This window comes from Trichoplusia ni, chromosome 2, assembly GCF_003590095.1.
Source record: "Trichoplusia ni isolate ovarian cell line Hi5 chromosome 2, tn1, whole genome shotgun sequence".
NCBI classification, from domain to species: Eukaryota; Metazoa; Arthropoda; class Insecta; order Lepidoptera; family Noctuidae; genus Trichoplusia; species Trichoplusia ni.
This window is the reverse complement of record NC_039479.1, coordinates 19,200,698-19,214,610: the sequence shown is the minus strand read 5'-3', so window position 1 is coordinate 19,214,610 and position 13,913 is coordinate 19,200,698. Positions and strand designations below refer to the sequence as shown.

The following is a 13,913-nucleotide window of genomic DNA, read 5'->3' as shown; positions in this document are numbered from 1 at the left end:
ACCGGTTGGATATTTCCATGCTTTTGATTTTAGAAATTACACGTAACTAAAATTCTATGCATACTGACTACAAACAGCTAACATATAAAACATTCTAAATTCCTGCCCGCTAGACAAATCAGTTTCAAACAAGCAGGGGGATTTCAGACATCCCTGACACATTAGCAAAAAAAAGAATCTTGCCTCTTTTAATTACTATTCCGTCGGACAACCAATGCCACAAGCAGGCGGGCCAGCAGGGCTAGGCAGCCAGCCTTTAATTTTAAGCTGTAATTACATTTTTTTCTTCATTAAACCCTTGGTATATTAGTTTAGGAAGTGACAGCTTATTAGCCGTTGATGTTTTAATACCTAGACTTGACACTTGACGTTGTTTCATAATTATGATCCTTTTTTTAAATGTCGTTTTTTAATTATATTTTGTTTTCTTTTTTCTGTTATAGCTCTGTTCAGTTGACCGCATATCGGTGGTTACGTTTTGATGTTGACAGTACTAACGTACCTCCTAATAAGTATACCGTTGCATGTTTACGTGTTATTCAATATTATCGCTATGAATAGTAAGAGTTCTTATGCAACTTCGCCAACATTGTCTTGAATGGTGTGTTTTTATCAAAAAATATTTGCATTATACTAGCATATGAAAGTTTCCTTGTGTTAGTTTGACCTGATTTTGTTGAAATTTAAACAACTTCATAAAAGTAGCCGCTGTACACATAGTTTCAGTTTACTAAAGTACTGCTTATTAATTTAATGATAAAAACCTATTTATAATAATTTATGCATAGCAGTTTGGTGCAAGTACAAATAATTTCATATTAAACGGAAATAACAGTAAAACAACGCACACTGCATATTTTACTAAATGAAATCATAAATTACCTGAATACTGCCAATTGCATTCACATTATCTGGCCTCAAATAAATTTTCGGAACGAAAACTGGGAATAAATTGAAAGGCAATGATCATTTTCTCCCACGCCTCCCCGTTTGTTTATGGCCATCTAAAACTGAACGGCTACATCAGAGTGGAGTACCAGGCTATCATGGGCCGACAGAGGTGTGCAGCGGTCGTTTACATTTTCAATTGCGTCTGGGCTCGCGGCCTAGGGCGGTGCATTAACATAATTGCAGCCACTATATTGATTGGCCAGCTTGCGGCCAAGGTACGTAGATGCTACCAATTGCCGTGGAGCACTGGATTGTTACGGCCATTCTCTGGAGATTACATCTAATCTCCTGGTACTTATTGTCTTCGCCATCTTTTTCTAGGTTACCAGCTTGTCGCTGTTTATGCTCTATTATCTTTTTATACCACGTCTTACACATACCATGTGATCAAAACGATTTATTATTACACATTTCTAAGGTTCGTTTTATGAATAAAAAAAAACCGGGACTTTGATTAACGATAATTTGTTTAATCATAATTTAAGTGAAATCGTTTTTAATTTAGAAGACCAGCACATAAAATTGAAATCTGTATAAAATAATAACGCTATTCAACAAACAGATGAAACCAAATGCAACGACATATATTTAAAAACAAAACTACAACACTGCATGACTAGTTCAGAATATGAAAACATTGACAATACACAAAACAAACATATTTATCAAATAAAATTTACGTCGACAACTCCATTCAATTTCCTGTTCTGCGCAGATCGGTAGGCGGGACGGCCGTCAGTACTGCAGTAGCCAACGGTGGCAGGGAGATATGATCACGACTAACATTACGGGACCGGCTTAACATAATAGCTGCTTTAGTATTTCTATCACAAAATTGAATTATTTCAATACCAGCCAGAAGGTTGTTTTGATCTTATAAGTGTTGTAGGTTTACTTGAGACCAAGGTTTTGGAGTTGTAATTAGTAGATCTTGTCATGTGATTATTGAGAACCAATCACATAGGTACTCGTAACAATAGTATAATTAATATACTGGAAAATAAAAAATATACTTTTAAATACCGTAAAATATTCCAAAGACTTAGTTAACAGAAGTTTTGCAAGTAAAAGATTCCGAGAAAGAAATTCAAACCATAAAAATACAATTTTGAATACTCCCAAAATTATTTCGACGATTATAATAAAAAAGATCCAATTACAAACTGAACGAAAATACGCTTACGAAACCGTCTTACTAAGTATCTTTTTTCTTCAAATTATTTATACAGTGTAGTCAGCGATTTCAGATCAAATTGTTAGAAGATATCTGAATAGGGGAGAAATTACTGAAACGATCCGACTCTAAAGTGCTCATAAACGCCGATCTTCGTTTTGTTATTTTAGCAGTCTCAGCTTTTCACGTTGGTCCAGTTTGGGAAGTACATGCAAGTAGGTATGTAGGTAGAACAGCTGGTTCACCAATAAAAATAATATCAGGTTATAAAGAAAGTGAAGTATATTTGCAATCAGGAATAAGTTTTGTAAAAGAAACTCATCAAATTAATGACTAACTATCTGTTGCGATAGCAAAAAATCATAACTTGTACCTAATAATTTGACTGCCGAGTTCGTGAGATAGAGCCAACTGAAACCCGTAGTGTTAGGTCAAAAATCGATTTAAATACAAATACCTAAAAAGCAAGCTTGAAATATTTTATATTTGCTTACATTTTACAGTATTTTTGGTACTAAGACTGAGTAAGATAAGAATGAGTACCTATTTGATTACGACTATGGTTCCTGAGGTTCGTCTTCTTACAATACAGCATATATTACAAACAATATGCACAATTCAGGAAGTTTATAAATTACCCAGCAAATGTACCGGTTCGAATGTAATGCTAGTACTAAATAAATTGCCGGCAACATGTTGCGAACATTGCCAACGTACGCTTTGTGATACTAACAAGTGTACACATATGTATACAAACTGCCTTAAGTATAACTATGTATTTGTATGTAGAGTAATTATCGAGCTGTTCACATCTTGGAAGGATTAATTTTACAAATTGATCGTTATGTATTCAATTAATAATCTTATGTGGATATTTTGTTAAACGAACAATCGTGAAAAGACAAAGCTTGAAACATATTAACAGAATGGGGAAAAAACTCTAAATGCCCATTATAATGAGATTTACTTCGGCAGCAGTCCCCCACTCTAGAAAATAAACAAACGTGAAATCCCGTTGCCCATAAAAATTGGCTCCTCGAAATGCATCGCAAGCGGAATCCGTAACAGGCACTAGTTCGGTAAAGTAATCCCCTATTCCGTTTGGCAACTCGTGACCTTCATCAAAAGGCCAAACAAGGGGCTGCAGCCATAAAAACCTTAGGTACTTGTCATTCAAAAACGTCAGTGTATAGCACGTCTTGGGGTAGCAACAGACCCCGCATCCTTGTCAGCAGGGGACGCGCACAGAATTCGCAATTTTATTTGATTTTCGATTTAAATTCTCGAGGTTGTATTTCGATTTTTTTGACCGAAAGCAATGTATCTTTGGTTTGAGTTACCTTTTCAAGGCTTCATACAAATTTGAAGACATAAAAGTTACGCAACCTACGCGTTCGGGAGATGAGCCCGACGTTAAAACCGTTTGGGTTGTTAGCTCGCCCAATTTTCTAAACAAATGAAATCTAGACCTAATGTTTAACTAACCTGTTGTTTAGAGACTAGTTTATACAAGGCGGGTTATCTAACGCAATTCATTTTATAGGTAGCAATCAGGACTGCTCGGAGCTATATCGAACGATAACGTGTTAGCTTGAAGATATAATGAATAAATTGTGACATTGTAAATAGAGGTACTAGACAGAATCGCTACAAATGATCTGTTAGGGCCCTTATTGCCTTAAGCTATAGAAATCGTTTAAATCTACTGGTTTCTATAGTGTTCTTTTGAATGTAGATGCAATCTAATGCCAGCTACTTAATGCTAACTTACATTGAAATGCAGAAGGTGAAAAAATAAGAATGTTAGAACATGAAAGGGTGATTGTAAGATTTATAATTATGTTAATTCTAGAAATCCTCGAATCCAATTACATAAGATGCAAAAAAATAAATAATGTCGTAAACAAAACCGAACATATTCCACGATTCTAATACTGACTTTCATTAGAGGGTGATTACTCATGCACATCTTTTTTATCGTTTTGACGTGAAGCAAAAAGCTTTTCTTATTCAAAAGCCTACATGTTTGTCTGTGTGTACAGCAACCGGAAACCAACCCCACAAACACACTGAAGATTGATTGGAACATCAGAAAGGGAAAATTAAGGCTTCGCAAAGCAATATTTTAAATTTATTTGCGTCTACGATGCAAATTATGAAATAGAGATGGGGTGGCTTGGTTTTTTTCTTTTTCTCGGTTAAACGAATAGGGGAATCTTTTGTTAATACCCTAAGATCGAAAACTGTTTGCTTTGCGTACCGGTGCACGAACCATCCTCCCATCATCGATATTCGAAGGAGCTAATTCTGTAAATTTTATTTGTCTTGAAATAATGGGACTTCCAAAGATTTCCAATTTCGTTTTATTTGTTTAATATTTTTTGTGGGTGTTTTACTTAGATCAAAGTTGTTCAGTTATTGAGATGAGCTCATTTAAATTTTTGAATGTTAAGTAACTGTGATCGTAAAATGAAATAAATTGCATGTTTTATGCTAATCTAGAGAAAGAAAAAGGACTCGATAAGCTTGGTATAACGAATAAGAATACGTTAGAACTTTATCATAAAATATTCAAAAATCAATTTCTAACTTATGCCAAATACAAATTAACGAAACGTAAGGAAAAACTCCGATAACAATACAAGCTGAACTTCCTTGTACCGTTCAAAAGAATAACAACACGAAGACAGTAATAAATCATCCATACATTCACAGACATGTTATTATCTAGACAAATCAGCAGCACATAATAGGGCAGACGATATTTCCAATAATAAGAACGAGAACTAATCTAAGTGAAGCTCGTAAGATAACATAGGTCGGTCCCGCGGGGACGTCTGCTGTTTAGCCGGTTTACAACCGCTCTGTAGGGTGAGGTTACATTCTGGAGATCATACTGCAACGATACAATATCTCCATTATTTTGTATCATTTCTTTGTAGCGGGAAACATCTTCATTGGTTTCAAATCAATTAGGTACTGCTATTCTGAGCAAACATTTGCAGGTCTAGTCTTTTAATGGGGTTTTCAGTCAGACATTATTGGCTCCCGTCAAAAGCCTACAGTTACAGAAACTTAGTTAATCACGCATAGAAGAAAATTCTAAATAACTAACTGTATATATTTGATGCAATACAAACTATGGTCAAAATAGCCATTGTTGTTTGACATAAGCAAGCGACATGTGACCTCCATCTTACCCTTCCTCTTTAATGGGGACGCTCCTTGCTAATACGATGATATCTTTCGGAAAATAGGATACCGTTTGACTTCACCCTCGACAATTAAAAGACTGGATTAGACGATACAAGGGTAGACCTTGAGTTTCAGTAATCTACGGTAATCGTGTCTCCTTCTGTAGACGATAATTTGGATCATTATGATCCCAATTGTTCAGATCCTGTTCTATACTTTAATGACTTAACTAAGAATCCCGTCCAACTTTGTATTTACTAGTTACTTAAAACAATTTTCTTCTTAAACAAAGCTTTAAAAATCGATCAGTTATTACCAGGTCCGATATCGAGCGAAAGCAGTGAACCACAATGAACAGTCACTGCGCAAAACGAGTCGGATTATGAACTCCAACTTTATAATAAAGCATAGTGAAGACAATAACATTTGTGCAGCATTGTCCGGGACAATGAGGGGTGAACTTGTACCCGAGTAATCTTAACAACGATCACCGACCTCCGCTCTCGTTCAACACTGGTTATACCACTGAACGCTCGAAGCTAACATATTGAGAAATTAGATGACAACTTCCTATTCTATCTCTTGTTATTGTTCTTGCTGATGTATTTCATACAAATGGGAGCTGTAATATTAAAGTTTGTAAAGAATCCTAGTCGATATTTGTATATTTTTTTAATAGGGACCAAATTTACAATAGTCAAAGAAATATCACATTAAGATTAATAACGATTAAAAAGAAATATGACCATATTTCAGAAGCGTAATGATAGTTAGTTTAAAAATATGTATTTGTGGAAGTTATAATAAAATGTCCCAACACCAAACTATGAGTGGCACTAGATATGGCAGTAAAACAGCCGGCTCTTCGTGACGAGTGGTCGTGACGTGGCTGCAATTTGAACAGCATCATGTCAGCGTATCAGCGAATCGTTGCAGTATAATTGTACGTAAACGATCGTTGAAAGTATTCGTTTCATGGTGAAAGTTCATGTTTAGATGTCTTGAGTCATTATTCTTTGAGAAACGTGTTATCATAATCAGTGAACTCTCAGCGGGCTAATATTACTTTATACTTAGGAACGGCTCTTTCACTAAGATATTTAATTATATACAAGTAATCCAGACAAAACTAAAAAACTAGTCGCGCACAGTGTGCTTGGCGAGGATACCGATACCATTCGGCTATCCATGCACTCAAATTGATTTGATTCCTCGTTATAGAAACGACAAAGAACAATATAATTTTATACCAACAGAAACAGGACAATTGATACAAGTTGAAGTTTACTGCCAGCATTTGAAAGCTTTGAATGGAAAACTCAATTCCATATTGACTGTAAACATGCAATCTGTGAAGTTTTATAGAAAAACTTCTCAATCACCTTGACCTAGTTTCAGTAACACAAGAAAATGTTTACCAACATAATGTGAAAACATAACTTTATTTTTACGATACAGGTAAATTAATAGCAACTTATTTTTGCCGTCGCTAAAGTTTTGGACAATTTTATTCCTCAGTTAGGTGTCAAATTAGGTGGAAACTTATATGACACGCCTTCACGGAAACGTGTAATAAAAAAGTTGTCGTTATGAGAATCCTTGGCTCACCTACGTGTTAGATTAAACTATTTACTTCTTCATAACATTTTCCTTGTGTGCTGGCAAGGTCATCCTTCTTTGTGAAAGTTTCATTTTGTCCTATTTATTGTGTACTATTTTTACTTTTAAATTGTTATGATTACTTCCGTGTTTTGCTATTCCTTGTTGCTATGGAAATCATATAAATTGCAGTTGTCAACGTCATTTTTTTTTATCATGAAAACTTAAATAATATTTCACGATTTTTCAACTTTTTGTCTATCCCCTACTGTCCACAAGAAAAGAAATATTATGGAGCGGTCTAAATTTCCCGACGTCCCCCCACATAACTCCATAGCCGAAGCAATAAAGCTCTCGGTATAATAACGGTCCCGTATACAATACGCCAGAAGTTATAAATGTTAATATTATGCAATTACCCGCCTTGCCCCTATGGGATACAGGTACGGTATCCGAACATACCCCGACTTCCCCCAATTCGGTGTAAGTTGTTACTATAACACCTGCGTTTGCGAAATTTTGTCGAAAATATGTTAATTTCATGACAAATTTTGAAGGATAATCCAAAAGTTTACGGCGCCTGATAAGTAGGTATAAATAAAATCAGGAGTTGGGAACGTTCGGCTTGTGTTTGTGCCTACTATAATATATTAATATGACGATAGTCAATGCAGTGCTATGTGGGAATTCCGAGTAGTCCCTGTGGGCCAATATCTAGAAAACCATCCGGACGGAACGATAATTTACTATGGTAATTAGGTCACACTACTGATATGAGTATACAGTTATAACCACATGATTATAATAGTTACTGTAACCAATTATGTATCTAATCTACCAAGCAAGATGTGTAGCAAACGTGTTTTCATTGTCACAAAGTTTAGATATAAGGCATTTCAGATCAAGGAGTTGCGCATCATAATCATAATAAACTACGTTAAAATAGAAAATAATTTATAAAGGAAGCTTTTCTAGTTCAAGTGATAGGTACCTACTTAAAAAAATACAATTTAAGTAGATATTTCGCACTCAAGCACATGGACTCATGACGGCACAAACTCCGAAAATTACGTCATGTATACAGTCCAGTAAGCTCCAGACCGTACATAAACAAAAAAAATAATTAATAATATTTATTCCGTTACGTAAATTAATAACAGAGAACATTTATCTGGCATCGCAATCTATCACAATTCATCACAAAATAACTCGCGTTGGCAATGTATTACCGAAGCAGACAGACAACTGAAAATATTGTAAATGTTTAAGCTCCGACTTGTTTTTGTGTTGAACAAGTACAATACATTATACACATCGTATAGAATCGAAACAAAGCAATCTAACGAAACAAGCGATCAACAAAATGTAAGTCTATTTCAGATATAAAGACGCAACTTGAAAGGCAATAAATAAAGTGTTTGTTTTTCTGTAATAAACGGACATGACTCAAACAATATATAGACGTAGTGAAAGAAAACATCAAGTTCTTTGAAAACTCACCGCAAATAAATTATTCAAATATTTACCTACCATTGTAGCTTCAAATGTTATCTTTTAGGCCCCAATAAATACAAGCTATGTAGGCATACGTGAAAAACCGAAACTCCCAAAATTCTCAACACCAAAACTCAACACAAACGTGAATTTGCATAACAACACCGTCACTGTATGTGAACAAACAAGAGAAATCTTGAACTCCAACAATTTGCGCAAACAACGTAATCCTTGTCTGCCATGTTTGTAGCTGCGCTGTAATTAGATAATTGCATGGTACCCGTGCCGTTTGCGCATTAAACTGTACCCATGTTTGCGCGACTGGATCGATTGTTCGACAGACCCGTTAATGAACGACTGTTGGATTTGTCAATGACAATCGAATCAGTTTGATTGTTTTATTAAGGTACCAGGCGTGCGTACACCTGAGGGCTGCGCTGTGCTCACTATACAAACATCTAACTGAAATACCACTTTCAAATCGATCGTATTTACGTATTCAATATCATTCAAGTCCAGTGCAGTTTTTACGAAGGCTCTAATAGTCTCATTATATTTTTTAAAACAACCCAAAATATAACTAAGGATCAATTTCGAAGTTCGTGGGTTTCGTTTTTTCAATCAACCACATCGTCAATCAAAATAAGGGTCCGCTGAGGGTTGAAATTATTTAATCTATAGTTCATTGGCCTCACTAATAGAGAAAAATGGGGAAAAAACCATCTGTCTTCTTATTCACATTTTTTTATTGTCAGCCGGGTCTTTAACAGTCGGTGATTACAACCCAATTTGTAATTTAAAATACCAAAATTTAAAAACAATAATCATGCAATGTTCAAAACATGTGAAACTCGATACTTAAAGCTATTTCATATTATAAAGAAAAAAGCCTTGTTATAAAACCATTTCTTCATTTTTGTAAAACAAAATTGTATCACTAATGAATTGTATTTTTGTTACAGGTAAGCGATTTTAAAAATCAGAATATCGAGTATTACAAGAAACCCGTTCAAGATTCTGGTATGTGTTTTTACATATAACCACATATGATTACATAAGCACTCGCTCAAGAATCGCATTTGATTGAGGAAAAACTAATCGTGAAAGTCGTCTCAATATTATTGTAAATATCACAGCAAGTGAACCGACCTTTTACAAAATATCCAAGCCTTCGCCTGCCAATAATTCTGCCCATTATACGTGAATAATGAAAAACTGCATATTACTTAGGGGATGAACGATAAACAGAGGGTATCTCACCCACCCTTGTTAGCAGCAGAAATCAAATTAATGGCGTATTCTAGCTCAGTTAAAGTTCTGATTGTTTAGCTACTTTCGTAGATAAAGATGAAAAGTTTTGCCTTACGTAACTATTTATCTATAGTAATAATCTTAATATATATAATGATTTTTCTGTCTATAAGAGCACAGCTTTGAGAAACTTTATGGGGAAAAAGCATGAGTTTTGAATCCTGAAAAAATATCCTGAATTTAACTGGATGAGTCTCTCGAATACAATTCAGAGTTTGGTGGATCTTATCTTACTTAGATCATGGTTCATTTTAAAACATTATGTTAATAAGTAAAATATACTTAGCTGTTGAAATATACTTCAAATCACTAAATCAACTTGAAGACTTGATTACAATTCAGTAATTACACATCCAGTGTTAACACTTGTAACAAACATCCCCCAAGGAATACAAATAGACTATTAACTTCTAGGGCGCGTGACATAACCTAATAAATAACATGCAACTTGCTTGTTAAAAATATTCTAATGATAATCAAGAGAAATCGTGATACGGCAATATTTTCGTTCGAACGATTACAAGCCCCCATTTAAGGCAGGTATGGAACTGGACTGATACCTAATCCCGATGTGTACTAAAAACTCATTTAAATGTGGATTGGGATTGTTTTGTTTTTTTAAGTAACGGTAAAGGTTGTGTTTGTTTATTTTCGTATTGTTTTCGTTTTTGTTTTGTATCAACAACGGAAAATTTCACTTAACGTCAAAGATTGTCATTTGTCGCCCAATTGGACTCCTTAATTTATTATGAGATTTGCGACTTTTTTGCTCATGGAGGCATGATCAAGAATTTTAGATTTTTTTAACAATAATAACACGAAATTATTTTTTTGATAATTTTATCTAGCCTGCGTAATATCCTGACAGAAAAAGTTATTTAATATTTTGAACTTTTAATTAATATTCATATTTGTATTGTGTTGTGCGAATGACAGTAATGACTGCCTCCACACAACTATTTAATGGGTAGTCTTCGGACCCTACTTGCTTCGCGTCCATTAACCCCACACCCTGGGGGCTTACAATATGCATATGTCTAGAGCTGAAGAATATATGGCGAAATAAACAAAAGACTGGCTTTTAAGAAAAGTCTTTTCAAATTGTTAATGCCTATTTCAGTAACTTTTTTTGAAATTTATTTATGTCTTTCATAGGTCAAAGATCACAACGTCTAAAGGAAAAATGTTTAAAGATTTTTTATATAATACCTATATAGTATCCAAAATAGTGTTTCCATGAACTCAATTTAACTTTCACATCAAAGCACTGCAGGGGATCATCTTACTATAAAATGAAGCCATACAAAACGATATTATCAAAATGAACAGATAGTCATATGAAACAAGATAGCCAAACACAAAAGATTGTGAGGTCCGATACCAGCCGATAGGGGGCGATAGTGGAGACTTGGGAAGTTCAGCCTGAGCCTCGAACGGAAGCGCTTTGTCCCTGCGGATTAAGGGATAACACGAGAGGTCGATAAAACCCAAATTATACGGAATTGAACCTTACTGTATGCGAGTCTATACGACACTAATTTAGTCGCGAAAGATTCGGCCCATTTGGCTATCCCTTTTCTATGTAAACTGATAACGCAACACATGAGCCTGCCTCCTATTATTATTGATGAGGCTAAGAGCGTCTGAGTTTTGAAATAATACGTCTAAAACGTATGTCATCCTAACACTAGATTCACATATCCAAACTAAACATAATAGCTCAGTGGTTGAGGTCACCACGCCTAACCCACTGTGAGCAACGTGTCGTAGTTTCTTTGCCAAGTTTGTGTGCATCATGATTGCTTGTCCTGAGTCTAAGTGTCTTTGTGCATGTGACTTGGATGATTATAAAACCCGCTGCGACACAAGGACATTTTTTTTTAGTGCCGAAATCTTTTTTTTTAAGTTACATTAAAATCTTGGTATTAAAAACCATAGTAAAAAGCTGATGATACCTGTTGTTACTCTTTTACACAGATGTTCTCATGTTAGTAATTCAATACAAATAAGTAATTAGACAGAAGTCATTGTAGAAGTTTGCCGCGGCCTTGTATTCCTAACACGTGTATGCCAAGCTTAACACGTGTAATTCTCTGCTGGTTATGTAAACGAAAACTGTTTTAGTTTTAGTACAGAAGTGACACAAACATATCATTTCGAGAACACTTACGGGAGAAAAGAATGACATTATTATTATTACTTCTTGGTAACTCCTTGAATCATAGATTGCTTAAGAAATAATATTTCTTTTGGATATCAATCGGTTAATCGGACGGAATATCAGTGATTTTTCTTTTCACTGACTTTCCGTAGATTGTGTGCTGTCACGTGAGCCAATTTCGAATTCCCACGTATTTCTCCGTCCATAAGGATCTTCCATTGTCACTTGTTACTAAGCTATTTTTTAGAATGAATTTCATAGAAGAATCTGTTTTAATAAGTTTATATAAAAACCCTAAGAAAATACTCCATACCTCTCTCTCATTCTCCATACAAACATCTCGTAATTAAAACTTGGTCCAATTTATTAATTAGACGTTAAGTACTTGTAGCGCGCAAACTTCTGAGAACTCATTTCGCGAGGGAACCAGTTCGATTCCGACTTGGAATGAATTGTCTTTTGAATTTATATGTAAATGTCTCCCTACTGGCAAGAGAGAAATAGTTTATTTCTGCTTTCTCGAGCGTTGTTACTTTGAATAAAGGCTGATGCGAATTAATTTAACGCTTGCAATAATTTTGTATTACCGCCGAAGGGAGTCTCAAAGGAGGCAATAGACACCGCCGGTGTTAACGCACTTATTGCATGATCCGGTTATTAGTTTGGTCCAAAGAATATTTCGTTTACATCTTTGTTGTAAGCGTGGAATCAATGTATTTTCGGATTGAATAAAATAAGTATGAAACCCGCAGGTACTAGACCACACAAATACTGAAGGATCTCAAAAGGACCTAGAAACGAGTTCGTTCCGTTTGTGTTGCGTTAAAGCGATCGCCACAATAATTGACTTGTCCAATCAAACTGTAATCTAACGTACGATGTCGCGATCTTTGACAGATCATGTTTACACATACTACTTTCACCTGTGTTTACTCACTCCTTCACTACCCCCGCTTACTTGCCCCGCACCCACCCAACCCCTCTGTCAATTCAATACGAAAATCCAATTTCTTTTACGTTACAACTTCGCTCATTTTGTTTCGTCGAAGAATCGAAAGTTGGCCGGTATATGAGGATTTCTATTGACTCGTATGCTAGTGACAGCCCTAAAGCTATTACTGGTTCGGGTCCCCTGATTATTGACTGAAATAAATGTACGGATGTCTCCGTAACGGGCGTAGGGCTGACAGCTTGTCAAGCCTGCTTTGTCTAAGTAATTAGTAGTGTTATTATTTTTCTAAATGAGGTGATTAAGAAGCCAAAAGATGGCAGGTTGAATGATACTTGTACGAAGCAAAAAGGGTTTAGAAGAAAATGTGAAGGCTTGTTATTTATTCAGAGTATATAAAATTCTGATTCATTTCTGAATGTGAGCCTAATTAAGTTTCAAAATCCGAGAGTTCCTATTTATTTTAAAATACCTTCTTATTAAATAAGTTTCTGAACGAACCTACCCTAGTCACCCTACCTCCGCAAATTGAGAGGGTTACATTCCGAATTTGAATTTGTATAATGATGTTTTTGGATAATAAAAGGATTGAATAAGCAAGTAGATAAGATGGGGATTTCGTCGATCGATCGTCTTCGCAGGGGCTTGTAGATTCGATTTTGGGATGAAATGATGTCAATTTTGCAAGAAAAAACAATTTTAATTACAAAATACAATTTTTTCTTAACAAGTAATTTGTAAATAGCAAATAAAGTAAAAACTCGGGTAAAAAAATATGGAAAAATGAGTTTTTATTATAAAACTGGTCAGTAATTAAAAAATTAAATATTAAGAAAAATAGCAGTGTAATACAAGCTGATATTAATTGAGGAGTGACTCATCTGGCTTCATAAATTGCGGCATGTAAAATTCATGTTGCACCGTACCCATGACATAGGACGAAAGTTCGTCTAAAACAACCCACTCCACGATTTGGATTAAGGAGTTTATATTATATTAACAAAAGTCTTTATTCTGAAAAACATATTGCTTACGTAGCAACCCTATTACTATTAATAGGGGTGGCACAATTTCAAAAT

The 13,913-nt window shown here is 35.0% G+C and overlaps 1 protein-coding gene across 1 annotated transcript in view; it reads right to left on the bottom strand.

Annotated features, from left to right (window-relative positions):
* Positions 1-13,913, bottom strand: part of LOC113508544 (teneurin-m) — a gene marked incomplete in the record, with an annotated part of 164,468 nt that overhangs the window by 67,874 nt on the left and 82,681 nt on the right.